Source organism: Oncorhynchus clarkii, chromosome 18, assembly GCF_045791955.1.
Source record: "Oncorhynchus clarkii lewisi isolate Uvic-CL-2024 chromosome 18, UVic_Ocla_1.0, whole genome shotgun sequence".
NCBI classification, from domain to species: domain Eukaryota; kingdom Metazoa; phylum Chordata; class Actinopteri; order Salmoniformes; family Salmonidae; genus Oncorhynchus; species Oncorhynchus clarkii.
Window position 1 is genome coordinate 62,002,052 of NC_092164.1, and position 14,236 is coordinate 62,016,287.

The 14,236-nt window shown below is 42.4% G+C and overlaps 1 protein-coding gene across 1 annotated transcript in view; it reads right to left on the reverse strand.

Moving 5' to 3' along the window:
- LOC139373820 (CUB and sushi domain-containing protein 3-like) overlaps window positions 1-14,236 on the reverse strand; it is a 740,037-nt gene that overhangs the window by 523,612 nt on the left and 202,189 nt on the right. The gene's annotated exons all lie outside the window — the stretch shown is intronic.

Below are 14,236 nucleotides of genomic sequence, written 5' to 3' on the forward strand. Positions count from 1 at the left end.
GAGACAGCCGTTACGCTTTGTTACAACATCTAAGACAGAGAATAGGGAAGAGGGAGACAGCCATTACGCTTTGTTACAACATCTAAGACAGAGAATAGGGAAGAGGGAGACAGCCGTTATGCTTTGTTACAACATCTAAGACAGAGAATAGGGAAGAGGGAGACAGCCGTTACGCTTTGTTACAACATCTAAGACAGAGAATAGGGAGGAGGGAGACAGCCGTTATGCTTTGTTACAACATCTAAGACAGAGAATAGGGAAGAGGGAGACAGCCGTTATGCTTTGTTACAACATCTAAGACAGAGAATAGGGAAGAGGGAGACAGCCGTTATGCTTTGTTACAACATCTAAGACAGAGAATAGGGAAGAGGGAGACAGCCGTTATGCTTTGTTACAACATCTAAGACAGAGAATAGGGAAGAGGGAGACAGCCGTTACGCTTTGTTACAACATCTAAGACAGAGAATAGGGAGGAGGGAGACAGCCGTTATGCTTTGTTACAACATCTAAGACAGAGAATAGGGAAGAGGGAGACAGCCGTTACGCTTTGTTACAACATCTAAGACAGAGAATAGGGAGGAGGGAGACAGCCGTTATGCTTTGTTACAACATCTAAGACAGAGAATAGGGAAGAGGGAGACAGCCGTTATGCTTTGTTACAACATCTAAGACAGAGAATAGGGAAGAGGGAGACAGCCGTTACGCTTTGTTACAACATCTAAGACAGAGAATAGGGAGGAGGGAGACAGCCGTTATGCTTTGTTACAACATCTAAGACAGAGAATAGGGAAGAGGGAGACAGCCGTTACGCTTTGTTACAACATCTAAGACAGAGAATAGGGAAGAGGGAGACAGCCGTTAAGTTAGGCATGACGTCAGGCATGTAAAGTAAGAAAATCATCCTGATTGGCGCTCGCTCTCTCTCTCTCTCTCTCTCTCTCTCTCTCTCTCTCTCTCTCTCTCTCTCTCTCTCTCTCTCTCTCTCTCTCTCTCTCTCTCTCTCTCTCTCTCTCTCTCTCTCTCTCTCTCTCTCTCTCTCTCTCTCTCTCTCTCTCTCTCTCTCTCTACAATTCTAGAAATGAGAAACTCAACTCAACATCAAGACAGTCAGAAAACTTTAGCGCTCCCTCACCACCATTACATGCAGTTCAGTACTGCATTGCATTCACATGGAACTTGCCTGCACATCTGAAGTTAAGGACACAGTGGGTGGGTTGGGTTCAGCTTTAGCTTCATGCTGGGAGAGCAAGATAAGAAAACCATATACTGGCTGAGACATGTGCAGTATTTGAGTAAATGAAAGAGCCAAAAAGAGAGAGAGGATGCTGTAACGGAAGAAAATATATAGTTGAGTGAAAAAGAGAGTCAGAGATAGAGAGATACAGAGAGAGAGAGAGAAAGATTGAGAACGAGTGAGAGAGAAAGATAGAAAGTGAGAGAGAGAGAGAGAGAGAGAGAGAGGATGCTGTAACGGAGTCAGAGATAGAGAGATAGAGAGAGAGAGAGAACGATTGAGAACGAGTGAGAGAGAGAGAGAGAGAGAGAGAGAGGGAGTGAGAGAGAGAGAGAGAGAGAGAGAGAGAGAGAGGGCCACAAAAGAAGACCATTCAAAGTGCAGCCAGCCCACCACTGGTTACTCCCCTTGTATTCCAACCACAGAGTGTGTCAACCAGCCAACTAATGCTCAGGCAAACTGTTCTCAGTGGATTCTCTGGAGAATGACTGGTTAAAGTGTGTCTGTCCACGGATGGTGTATATTATTTTCAAATCATTCAGATGTTTATTCCTCTGGTCTGTGGTTTAGAAAAAGGCAAAGGGGTTAAAGGGGAAGTGTCTGCTTCACCTGTCAGGCTACCAGGGGGATGGAAGATCTAACCACGACATGGTCTACTGTGAATTAGTATTTTTATGTAACACACACACACGTTCTTGTACACACACGTTCTTGTATGCACACACACACGCACGCACACACACACACGCACATACACACACACACACACACACACTGCAGACACGCTCAGCTAGCTGAGAGACAGACATGAGGCTACGAATATGCATGTCTGCAGGTATCAGCCAACTTTGTTCATTTAAAACTGCTAATTACCTGGGTGCTGATGTTGTAAAATAGCCTGAATGAAAACAGAGTCATTGGGCTGACAGACAGCTTGTGTCTCTTCCCTTTAACAATGAGAGATCATCATCAGTCCCATGGACCTACAGAGTGTGTGTGTGTCAGTGTGTGTGCGTGTGTGTGAGTGAGTGTGTTGGCTTGGGTGGTGGATGGGCTCAAGAGCTCATAGGCAGGAGATAATTATTGAGCACACTTTCCCTCCTATTGTGACCTCTGACCTCTGTTTTATCAGAATGTCTACCTCTAGCTAGGTTTCCATCCAATTGACATTTTGTGGATAAAAGGCTGTGCGTGATGACGTACTGCGCATAAAAATATATTTTGCAGTGAAATGTCCATGTACCGAATAAAGAATGTAAGTTTCCATTGCTTTTTCCAATCTACTGTTGGTTTTCTCACAAAAATACTCACAGGGATATCAATGGAGAAAAAAAAGAAACTGACACAAAGAGAGAGAACAAGAGAGAGAGAGAGACCTACCTGGAGGTGACAGCATTCCCTCCCCCATATGCCCCCCTTGACACAACTACCACAACATAACCCAAAAAATGGGTCACAACGCCTGGAGCTCTGTCGCACGCTAGGCATGTACAATGTCAATGATAGGCTTCGAGGGTTCTCTTGCGGTAGGTACACCTATATGTCATCTCTTGGCAGTAGTACTGTAGACTACTTTATCACTGACCTCAACCCAGTCTCTCAGAGCATTCACAGTCAGACCACTGACACCCCTATCAGATCACAGCAAAATCACAGTCTACGTGAACAGAGCAAAACTCAATCATGAGGCATCAAAGCCAAAGGAACTGAATAATATTAAGAAATACTATAGAAGGAAGGAAAGTAGTGTGGAAACAAAACAAATTCAATTCATTTTAGACAACTTCCTGGACAAAATGTTTCATTGTAATAGTGAAGGTGTAAACTTGGCAGTATGAAACCTAAACAGTATGACCTCAGCTTCCCTATCAAATCAAAAACATTTAAGCAAAAAACATAAGAAAATTAACTAAAATGACAAATGGTTTGAAGAAGAACGCAAAAATCTAAGAAAGAAATTGAGAAAACTATCCAACCAAAAACATAGAGGCCCAGAAAGCCTGAGCCTACGCCTTCACTATGGTGAATCACTAAAGCAATACAGAAATACACTACGTAAAAAGAAAGAACAGCAGGTCAGAAATCAGCTCAATGTAATGGAAGAATCCATAGAATCTAACCATAGAATCCATAGAATCAAACAAAAAAACACAGAGCTATCTATTCAAAACAGAAATGTATAGAAAAAACATTTCTCCAATCTTTTTGGCCCCATAACAAATAACAAAACAGCAGAACATGAACAGCAGACTCGTACATTTCCTCAGCGAAAACAACATACTAAGAAAATGTCAAATTGGCTTTTTACCAAATTACTGTACAATAGATCATTAACTCACCCTGCACACCCTAATTGACAAACAAACAAACAAACAAACAAACTACAACAATGGCGAAGTTTCCTCATGGTTTGTTGATTTCAAAAAAATCTTTTGACTCAATTTGAGTCTGCTATACAAATTGATGGAAAGTGGTGTTGGGGGAAAAACATACAATATTATAAACTCCAATCAAATGTGCACTTAAAATTGGCAAAAAACACACACATTTCTTTCCAAATGGCCGTGGAGTAAGACAAGGATGCAGCTTAAGCCCCACCCTCTTCAACATACAGAACCAGTCAAAGAATTAGACACACCTAGTCATTCAATTTTTTTCTTTATTTTACTATTTTCTACATTGTAGAATAATAGTGAAGACATCAAAACAATGAAATAAAACACATGGAAAAGTGTAGTAACCAAAAAAAGTGTTAATAAAATCAAAATATGCTTCATAATTGAGATTCTTCAAAGCAGCCACCCTTTGATTTGATGACAGCTTTGCTCACTCTTGGCATTCTCTCAACCAGCTTCATGAGGTAGTCACCTGGAATGCATTTCAATTAAAAGGTGTGCCTTCTTAAAAGTTAATTTGTGGAATTTCTTTCCTTCTTAATGCTTTTGAGCCAGTTAGTTGTGTTGTGATAAGGTAGGGGTGGTATGTAGAAGATAGCCCTATTTGATAAAGTTCATATTATGGCGAGAACAGCTCAAATAAGCAAAGATAAATGACAGTCCATCAATACGTAAGACATGAAGGTCAGTCAATCTGGAAAATGTTAAGGACTTTGAAAGTTTCTTAAAGTGCAGTCCCAAAAGCATCAAGTGTTATGATGAAACTGGCTCTCATGAGGACCGCCACAGGAAAGGAAGACCCAGTGTTACCTCTGCTGCAAAGGATAAGTTGATTAGAGTTACCAGACTCAGAAATTGCAGCCAAAATAAATGCTTCTCGGAGTTCAAGCAACAGACACATTTCAACATCAACTGTTCAGAGGAGACGGTGTGAATCAGGCCTTCATGGTTGAATTGCTTCAAAGAAACCATTACTAAAGGACACCAATAAGAAGAGAGTCTTGGAAATCTGTCCTTTGTCTGATGAGTCCAAATTTGAGATTTGTGATTCCATCCACAGTGTCTTTGTGAGATGCCCAGTAAGTGAACGGATGATCTCTGCATGTGTGCTTCCCACCTTGAAGCATGGAGGAGGAGGTGTGAGGGTATGGGGGTGCTTTGCTGTTTACACTGTACGTGATTTATTTATAATTCAAGGCACACGTAACCAGCATGATTACCATAGCATGCAGTGATACGCCATCCCATCTGGTTTGCGCTTAGTGGGACAATAATTTGTTTTTCAACAGGACAATGACCCCTACAGGCTGTGTAAGGGGTATTTGACCAAGAAGGAGAGTGTTGGAGTACTGCATCAGACTACCTGGCCTCCAAAATCACTCGACCTCAACTCAATTGAGATGGTTTGCGATGAGTGAAGAATAAGCAGTCAACAAGTGCTCAGAATATGTGGGCACTCCTTCAAGAGCATTCCCGGTGAAGCTGGTTGAGAGAATGCCAAGAGTGTGCAAAGCTGTCATCAAGGCAAAAGGTAGCTACTTTGAAGAATCAAAAATTTGATTTGTTAAACACTTTTTTTGGTTACTACATGATTCCATATGTGTTATGTTATAGTTTTGATGTCTTCACTATTATTGAACAATGTAGAAATAGTACAAATAGGGAAGTGGTTAAGGGCGCTGTGCCACCAGAGACTCTGGGTTCGCACCCAGGCTCTGTCGCAACCGGCCGCGACCGGAAGGTCTGTGGGGCGACGCACAATTGGCTTAGCGTCGTCCGGGTTAGGGAGGGCTTGGTCGGTAGGGATATTCTTGTCTCATCGCGCACCAGCGACACCTGTGGAGGGCCGGGCGCAGGGCACGCTAACCAAGGTTGCCAGGTGTACGGTGTTTCCTCCGACACATTGGTGCGGCTGGCTTCCGGGTTGGATGCGCGCTGTGCGGCTTGGTTGGGTTGTGTATCGGAGGACGCATGACTTTCAACCTTTGTCTCTCCAGAGCCCGAACGGGAGTTGTAGCGATGAGACAAGATAGTAGCTACTAAAACAATTGGATACCACGAAATTGGGGAGAAAAAGGGGTAAAAAAAAATAAAAATGTTTTTACAAATAAAGAAAACCCTTGAATGAGTAGATGTGTCCAAACATTTAAATGGTACTGTATATATCAATGAATTGGTGAGGGCACTAGAACAGTCTGCAGTACCCGGCCTCACCCTACAAGAATCTGAAATCAAATGTATACTGTTTGCTAATGATCTGGTGCTTCTGTCCCCAATCAAGGAGGGCCTACAGCAGCACCTAGATCTTCTGCAAAGATTCTGACAGACTTTGGCCCTGACAGTCAATCTCAGTAAGACCAATGTAATGGGGTTCCAAAAAAGGTCCAGTTGCCAGGACCACACATACAATTTCCATCTAGACACCATTGTCCTAGAGCACACAAAAAACTATACACAGGTAACTTCCACAAAGCTGTGAATGATCTGAGAGACCCAAGAAGGGCATTCTATGCCATGAAAAGAACATAACATTTGACATACCAATTAGGATCTGGCTAAAAACACTTGAATCAGTTTAAAAAAATGTTTTATTTCACCTTTATTTAACCCGGTAGGCTAGTTGAGAATAAGTTCACATTTACAACTGCGACCTGGCCAAGATAAAGCAAAGCAGTTCGACACATACAACAACACAGAGTTACACATGGAGTAAAACAAACATACAGTCAATAATACAGTAGAACAATAAGTATATATACAATGTGAGCAAATGAGTTAAGATCAGGGAGGTAAGGCAATAAATAGGCCCTGGTGGCGAAGTAATTACAACATAGCAATTAAACACTGGAATGGTAGATGTGAAGAAGATGAATGTGCAGGTAGAGATGAGGTGAGATAAGGGAGGTAAAGGCAAAAAAAGGCCATGGTGGCGAAGTAAATACAATATAGCAAGTAAAACACTGGAGTTGTAGAGCCTATTGCTCTAGTTGTGAGGTCTGGGGTCCACTCACCAACCAAGAATTCACAAAATGGGACAAACACCAAATTGAGACTCTACATTCAGAATTCTGCAAAAACATCATTCATGTATGACGTAGAACACAAAATAATGCAGAATTATTAGGCCTAATTATCAAAATCCCAAAAAAGATCTGTTAAATTCTACAACCACCTAAAAGGAAGTGATTCCCACACCTTCCATAACAAAGCCATCACCTACAGAGAGATGAACCAGTAGAATAGTCCCCTAAGCAAGCTGTTCCTAGGGCTCTGGTCACAAACACAAACAGACCACACAGAGCCAGCAACACAATTAGACCCAACCAAATCATGAGAAAACAAAAAGATAATTACTTGGAAAGAATTAACTAAAAAACTGAGCAACCTGGAATGCTATTTGGCCCTAAACAGAGAGTACACAGTGGCAGAATACCTGATCACTGTGACCAACCCAAACGTAAGGAAAGGTTTGACTATGGACAGACTGAGTGAGCATAGCCTTGCTATTGAGAGAGGACGCCATAGGTAGAACTGGCCCTCAAGAGAAGACAGGCTGCATGCAAACTGCCCACAAAATGAGGTGGAAACTGAGCTGCACTTCCTAACTTCCTGCCAAATGTATGACCTTATTAGAGACACATATTTCCATCAGATTACACAGATTCACAAAGAATTTAAAAACAAATCCAATTTTGATAAACTCCCGTATTTATTGGGTGAAATGTAACTTTATTTGGTAATGTGAACATATTTTTTTTGCATGCCAATAATAAAGCCCATTGAATTTAATTGAATTTTGAAAGAGAGCTTGAGAGAGAGAGCAAGAGAGAGATCAAGAGAGAGAGCTAGAGAGTGAGAGTGAGAGAGCACAAGAGAGAGAGAAAGAGAGAGAGCAAGAGAGAGAGAGAGCAATAGAGAGAGAGAGGGCAAGAGAGAGAGAGAGAGCTAGAGAGAGCTAGAGAGAGAGAGCAAGAGAGAGAGAGAGAGAGAGTGAGAGCGTAAGAGAGAGAGAGAGAGAAAGAGAAAGGAAGAGAGAAAGAGAGCGAGAGCTAGAGAGAGAGAGAGGGAGTATATTTCACTTTTGTTTATTATCTAGTTCACTTGCTTTGGCAATGTAAACATATGTTTCCCATGCCAATAAAGCCCTTAAACTAAAATTTAATTGAGAGTGAGAGATTTGTGACCTTTGTAAATACAACCCACATTTACATTTATTTATTTTCCCTCTTGTACTTTAACTATTTGCACATCGTTACAACAATATATATAGACATAATGACATTTGAAATGTGTCTATTCCTTTGGAACTTCTGTGAGTGTAATGTTACTGTTCATTTTTATTGTTTATTTCACTTTGTTTATTATCTATTTCACTTACCTTGGCAATGTAAACATATGATTCCCATGCCAATAAAGCCCTTAAATTGAAAATTGAAATTGAGAGAAAACAAAGGAGCCTGAAATCTTGGACCGTGAACAAGCGTACAGTCCTCCTCTAGCTCTGTGAACAAATTAGAGATGCAGTTAGTTCCTTTAATCCACCACAGAAAAATTAAACACTTGAATAAAAACCTCAGGTGTGATTCAGTAAAGGTCACACATTTCCACTGTAATCTGGGTAGATAAACTAGTGTGACAAACAGACGTCCCTGAGAACTTCAACAATGGCCCTGCCTCACCTCTAACTCCTCACTGTGTGTGTGTGACAGAGAGATGTGCCTCAGAGAGATGTGTGACAGAGAGATGTGTGACAGAGAGATGTGTGACATAGAGATGTGTAACAGAGAGATGTGTGACAGAGAGATGTGCCTCAGAGCTATTTAAATTACAGTTGTCTTTGTTTTTATTATATCAAATACTGTATGTCCCTGAAAATGTGCTTAATGTGTACACTACCAGTCAAAACATTTACAATACCTACTCATTCAAGTGTGTTTCTCTATTTTTACTATTTTCTACATTGTAGAATAATAGTCAAGACATCAAAACAATGAAATAACACCTATGGAATCATGTAGTAACCCCAAAAGTATTAACTCAAAATATAAATATTTTATGTTTAAGATTCTTCAAATATCCACCCATTGCCTTGATGACAGCTTCGCACACTCTTGGCACTCTCTTAACAAGCTTCACCTGGAAAAGCTTTTCCAACAGTCTAGAAAGAGTTCCCACATGCTGAGCACTTGTTGGGTGCTTTTCCTTCACTCTGCGGTCTGACTCATCCCAAAACATCTCAATTTGGTTGAGGTCAGAGGATTGTGGAGGCCAGGTCATCTGATGCAGCACTCCATCACTTCTTGGTAAAATAGCCCTTACACAGCCTGGAGGTGTGTTGGGTCATTCTTGTTGAAAAACAAATTATAGTCCGACTACGCCCAAACCAGATGGGGTGGCGTATCGCTGCAGAATGCTATGGCAACCATGCTGGTTAAATGTGCTTTGAATTGTAAAAAATCACAGACAGTGTCACCAGCAAAGCACCCCCACATCATAACACCTCCTCCTCCATGCTTCACGGTGGGAAATACACATGCAGGGATCATCCGTTCACCCACACCTCGTCTCACAAGCGATTGGAAATCTAGACAGATTTCCACCGGTCTAATGTCCATTGCTCGTGTTTCTTGGTCCAAGCAAATCTGTTCTTCTTATTGGTGTCCTTTAGTAGTGGTTTCTTTGCAGCAAATTGACCATGAAGGCCTGATTCACACAGTCTCCTCTAAACAGTTGATGATGAGAAGTGCGTGTGTCATGCCCTGACCTGAGTATTCTTTGTTTTCTTTATATATTTTGGTTAGGTCAGGGTGTGACGAGGGTGGTATGTGTGTTTTCGTCTCAGCTAGGGTTTTTGTACTGTTTAGGGGTTTTGTAGATTTATGGGGTTGTTTACTATCTAGGTGTTTATGTAGGTCTATGGTTGGGAACCATATTTAGGCAGCCATCTTCTTTGGGTATTTCGTGGGTTATTGGCTATGTTATGTTGCACGTCAGCTCAGTGTTTCGTTAGCAGTCACGTTCGTCTTGTTGTTTTGTTCTTCGTGTTCTTCGTGTTCTTCCTTCAAGAAAGAAGAATGTATTCACACCACGCTGCGCTTTGGTCCCCTCCATACGACGATCGTGACAGTGTGTTTCTTGAACTCTGTGAAGCATTTATTTAGGCTGCAATTTCTGAGGCTGGTAACTCTCATGAACTTATCCTCTGCAGCAGAAGTAACTCTGGGTCTTCCATTTCTGTGGTGGTCCTCATGAGAGCCAGTTTCATCATAGTGCTTGATGGTTTTTGCTCTTGCACTTGAAGAAACTTTCAAAGCTCTTGAGATTTTCCGGATTAACTGACCTTCATGTCTTAAAGTAATGATGGAATGTTGTTTCTCTTTGCTTATTAGTGCTGTTCTTGCCATAATATAGACTTTTTACCAAATTCTGTATACCCCGTTACCTTGTGACAACACAACTGTTTGCCTCAAAAGCATTAAGTGGGAAAAATCCACAAATGAACTTTTAAGAAGCCACACCTGTTAATTTAAATGCATTCCAGGTGACTACCTCGTGCATCTGGTTGAGATAATGCCAAGAGTGTGCAAAGCTGTCATCAAGGCAAAGGATGGCTATTTGAAGAATCTCAAATATTCAATATATTTTGATTTGTTAAACACTTTTTTGGTTACTACATGATTCCATGTTTTATTTCATAGTTTTGATGTCTTCACTGTTATTCTACAATGTAGAAAATAGTAAAATAAAGAAAAACCCTTGAATGAGTAGGTGTTCTAAAACTTTTGACCGGTAGTGTATATTTACATATTTGATGAGGGTTGGGGGACTGTCCGTTCTAGCATGAGGAAGTAAGGAGACATTTCCACTAGTTACCCCAACTACAAAGTCAAAATTGTCTATATTGTATGAAATGTATGAAAACAAACAATTTGCTTTTTGTTCTGAATTTAAGGTTAGGGCTAGGCATACGGTTAGCAGTGTGGTAATGGTGAGGGTTAAGGTTAGGATTAAGGTTAGGGCTAAGGTTACGTTTTAGGTTTAAAATCACATTTTAAGAAGAGAAAATAGTAACGCCCTAACCTTCTCCATCACTATACCCGTGGGCTGCCTGAGAGTCACTGAAAAGCTAAATGTATGTGAAGAAACTTGCCAAACCGCTGAAGCTTGCTAAAAATGAGAATTTACTGGGAAAGTCCACTGTAGTTTCATCTCCTAGACCTGCAGTTCATATCTCCAAATGTAAAATTAATGAGGACACCGAGATTCAGTGAGCTTTCAGCCAAGGTAGAAAACACGATGTAAGGATGTATCATCTACGGCAGAACTATTCATGTGAATACCGCCTCCAGCAAAAAAAAAAAGTTTTCTTTACATTAAGAACCAGACAGATTTAAAGCCCAGAGAAGGAGCAGTCTGGGCCTGAACTACTCAGCACTTTGAAAATGGTAAACTACCAGCAATGTTTGCCTTTAAACGACCATATTATTGTCAGAATTTTCCATGAAATGTACTAAGACAAAACCATAAAGTACATTCAAGCCTATTTCAGCATTTCATGCATTGCTCATGACATTTCATGCATTGCTCATGACATTTCATGCATTGCTCATGACATTTCGGCAAGGAATCGAAAGGGACCTTGGATTAAAGCAATGGTCAAGCAGTAATAATCATTGTAAAATAAAGACCTTCATAGTGCCCTTGGTGTTCGAAAAAGGCAAATCAGACAACTTTCTCCCGCTTTCTTGACTGGCCTGCATGCCTTGTCCCACTGGGCAAAAACAGATGAAATCAACATGGCTTCCATGTCGTTTCAACTACAAAATCCAATGTGATAACGTATAATAAACGTGAGAAAACTGATTGGATTTACAAAAAGTCATCAGCGTAAGGAAATTCCGTATTTTCTTGACCCAACTTTTATTAAGCTAAATCCAACGACATGGGGACAGTTTCATGATAACTTCAGTCTAGATGACAACTCAACCAACTGTAAATCAAGACTAGACGTTGAGCGGACGTCTGCCCAGTGGGGGCATGGTTACAGTAGCTGGAGTGCCAGAGATTCAACCTTGGGGATGATTGTGTTTGGAAGCGAGTTGGAGCTTCAGCAGCCAAATTACCTGCCCTTCTCTGGAGTATGCTTATCTGAAGAGTGCTAGCTCCAACCTCCTGGTAATCCATCTCCATTTTACTGCTACAGTTCTGCTATCTGACAGGCCGATAGGCGGCCAGTAGACCCAGGACCTGGCTAGGACCTCCGCCCGCGGTGACAAAGAGGCTATTTTCCTCAATGTTCCGTCCGGTCCAGACTGCTGGCTAATACAAGGTCTATTGATTGCATTTGTAAACTTGGATGTTCTTTGGAGTGCGTTTTTGTAAAACCCTTAACGTGTTCCAGAGAGGTTTAACCTGCTTTGCGGTTCTGACTGCTCTGCTGCGGTCTTGGCAACCACCCGCCCTCACAGTGAGAGGAGAAAACGAATGGAAACTATGTCCAACTACAGATTGAACTCAGATCTGGAATAAGTAATTGGATGCATCCCAAAGTACACAATAGGGACTAGGGTGCCATTCGGGATGCTAGAAGCAGTCTACCGTATGTATGTGAAATATGCTCAGATTGAGATATGAACCCTCCAGAAACAATGAGACATAGTATTCTGTAGAATCCCAGGATCTAAAGAAGGCATACAAGAGAACATGATCTATCGGAGTGTAGTACAGGACATACAATGTGACCAGGAATACGTCACTATACCTTCGGTATGGTTGTAAAGATATTGGCCTGTCCCCCTTACAATTCAATAATGCTTCACTTTGAATAATGCAGAAAAGCTGTAAAATACAGCATACCTTTGAGATAAAGGACGTCTGGAAACAGGAGTGTGTTAATAGCATGTGGCGGAGGTTTAACTCCAGTGGTTTATGTGGGACACAATGACTCTCACCGCTGTAGTATGAAATGGAATGCCCAGTGCATTCTGGGAAGCATGAGAAGCCAAGAGAGGAGGACACCAGAGGCAAGGCAACACAAACCTTTACTATGAGTCCACTAGACTATATACGGTGTTTAACATTTGCATTTTCATTCTGATGTTAACATTTTCAATCTGTTGCACACACACACACACACACACACACACACACACACACACACACACACACACACACACACACACACACACACACACAGGGGAGACAGGGAGGAAGAGAGAGATGGAGGTACCCTCTGACTGTGGAGCCAGGGGTACCCTCTGACTGGGGAGACAGGGTTAGAGAGAGATGGGGGTACCCTCTGGGGAGACAGGGTTAGAGAGAGATGGGGGTACCCTCTGGGGATACAGGGTTAGAGAGAGATGGGGGTACCCTCTGGGGAGACAGGGTTAGAGAGAGATGGGGTACCCTCTGGGGAGACAGGGTTAGAGAGAGATGGGGGTACCCTCTGGGGGGACATGGTTAGAGAGAGATGGGGGTACCCTCTGGGGAGACAGGGTTAGAGAGAGATGGGGGTACCCTCTGACTGGGGAGACAGGGTTAGAGAGAGATGGGGGTACCCTCTGACTGGGGAGACAGGGGTTAGAGAGAGATGGGGGTTAATCTCTGACTGGGGAGACAGGGGTTAGAGAGAGATGGGGGTTAATCTCTGACTGGGGAGATGGGGAGGGAGGGTACCCCATCTCTCTCTAACCCTGTCTCCCCAGTCAGAGGGTACTACCATCTCTCCCTTCCTCCCTGTCTCCCCAGTCAGAGATTAACCCCTATCTCTCTCTAACCCTGTCTCCCCAGAGGGTACCCCATCTCTCTCTAACCCTCTCCACAGTCAGAGGGTACCCTATCTCTCTCTAACCCTGTCTCCCCAGTCAGAGGTGAACCCCATCTCTCACTTCCTCCACATCTACCTAGTCAGAGGTGAAAACCATCTCTCCCCAGTCAGAGGGGACTGCCATCAAATCAAATCAAAGTGTATTTGTCACGTGCGCCAAATACAACAGGTGTAGGTAGACCTTACAGTGAAATTCTTACTTACAAGCCCTAACCAACAGTGCATTTTATAAGTAAAAAATAGGTATTAGGTAAACAATAGATAAGTAAAGAAATTTAAAAAATGCAAATAGTCCGGGTAGCCATTTGATTACTTGTTCAGGAGTCTTCTGGCTTGGGGGTAAAAGCTGTTGAGAAGCCTTTTGGTCTTAGACTTGGCACTCCGGTACCGCTTGCCATGAGGTAGCATAGAGAACAGTCTATGACTGGGGTGGCTAGGGTCTTTGACAATTTTTGGGCCTTCTTCTGACACCGCCTGGTGTAGAGGTCTTGGATGGCAGGCAGCTTAGCCCCAGTGATGTACTGGGCCATACACTCTACCCTCTGCAGTGCCTTGCGGTCAGAGGCCGAGCAGTTGCCGGTCCAGGCAGTGATGCAACCAGTCAACCATACTTTCAATATTGCAGCTGTAGAACCTTTTGAGGATCTGAGGACCCATGCCAAATATTTTCAGTTTCCTGAGGGGGAATAGGTTTTGTCGTGCCCTCTTCACAAATGGCTTGGTGTGTTTGGACCATTCTAGTTTGTTGGGGATGTGGACACCAAGGAACTTGAAGCTCTC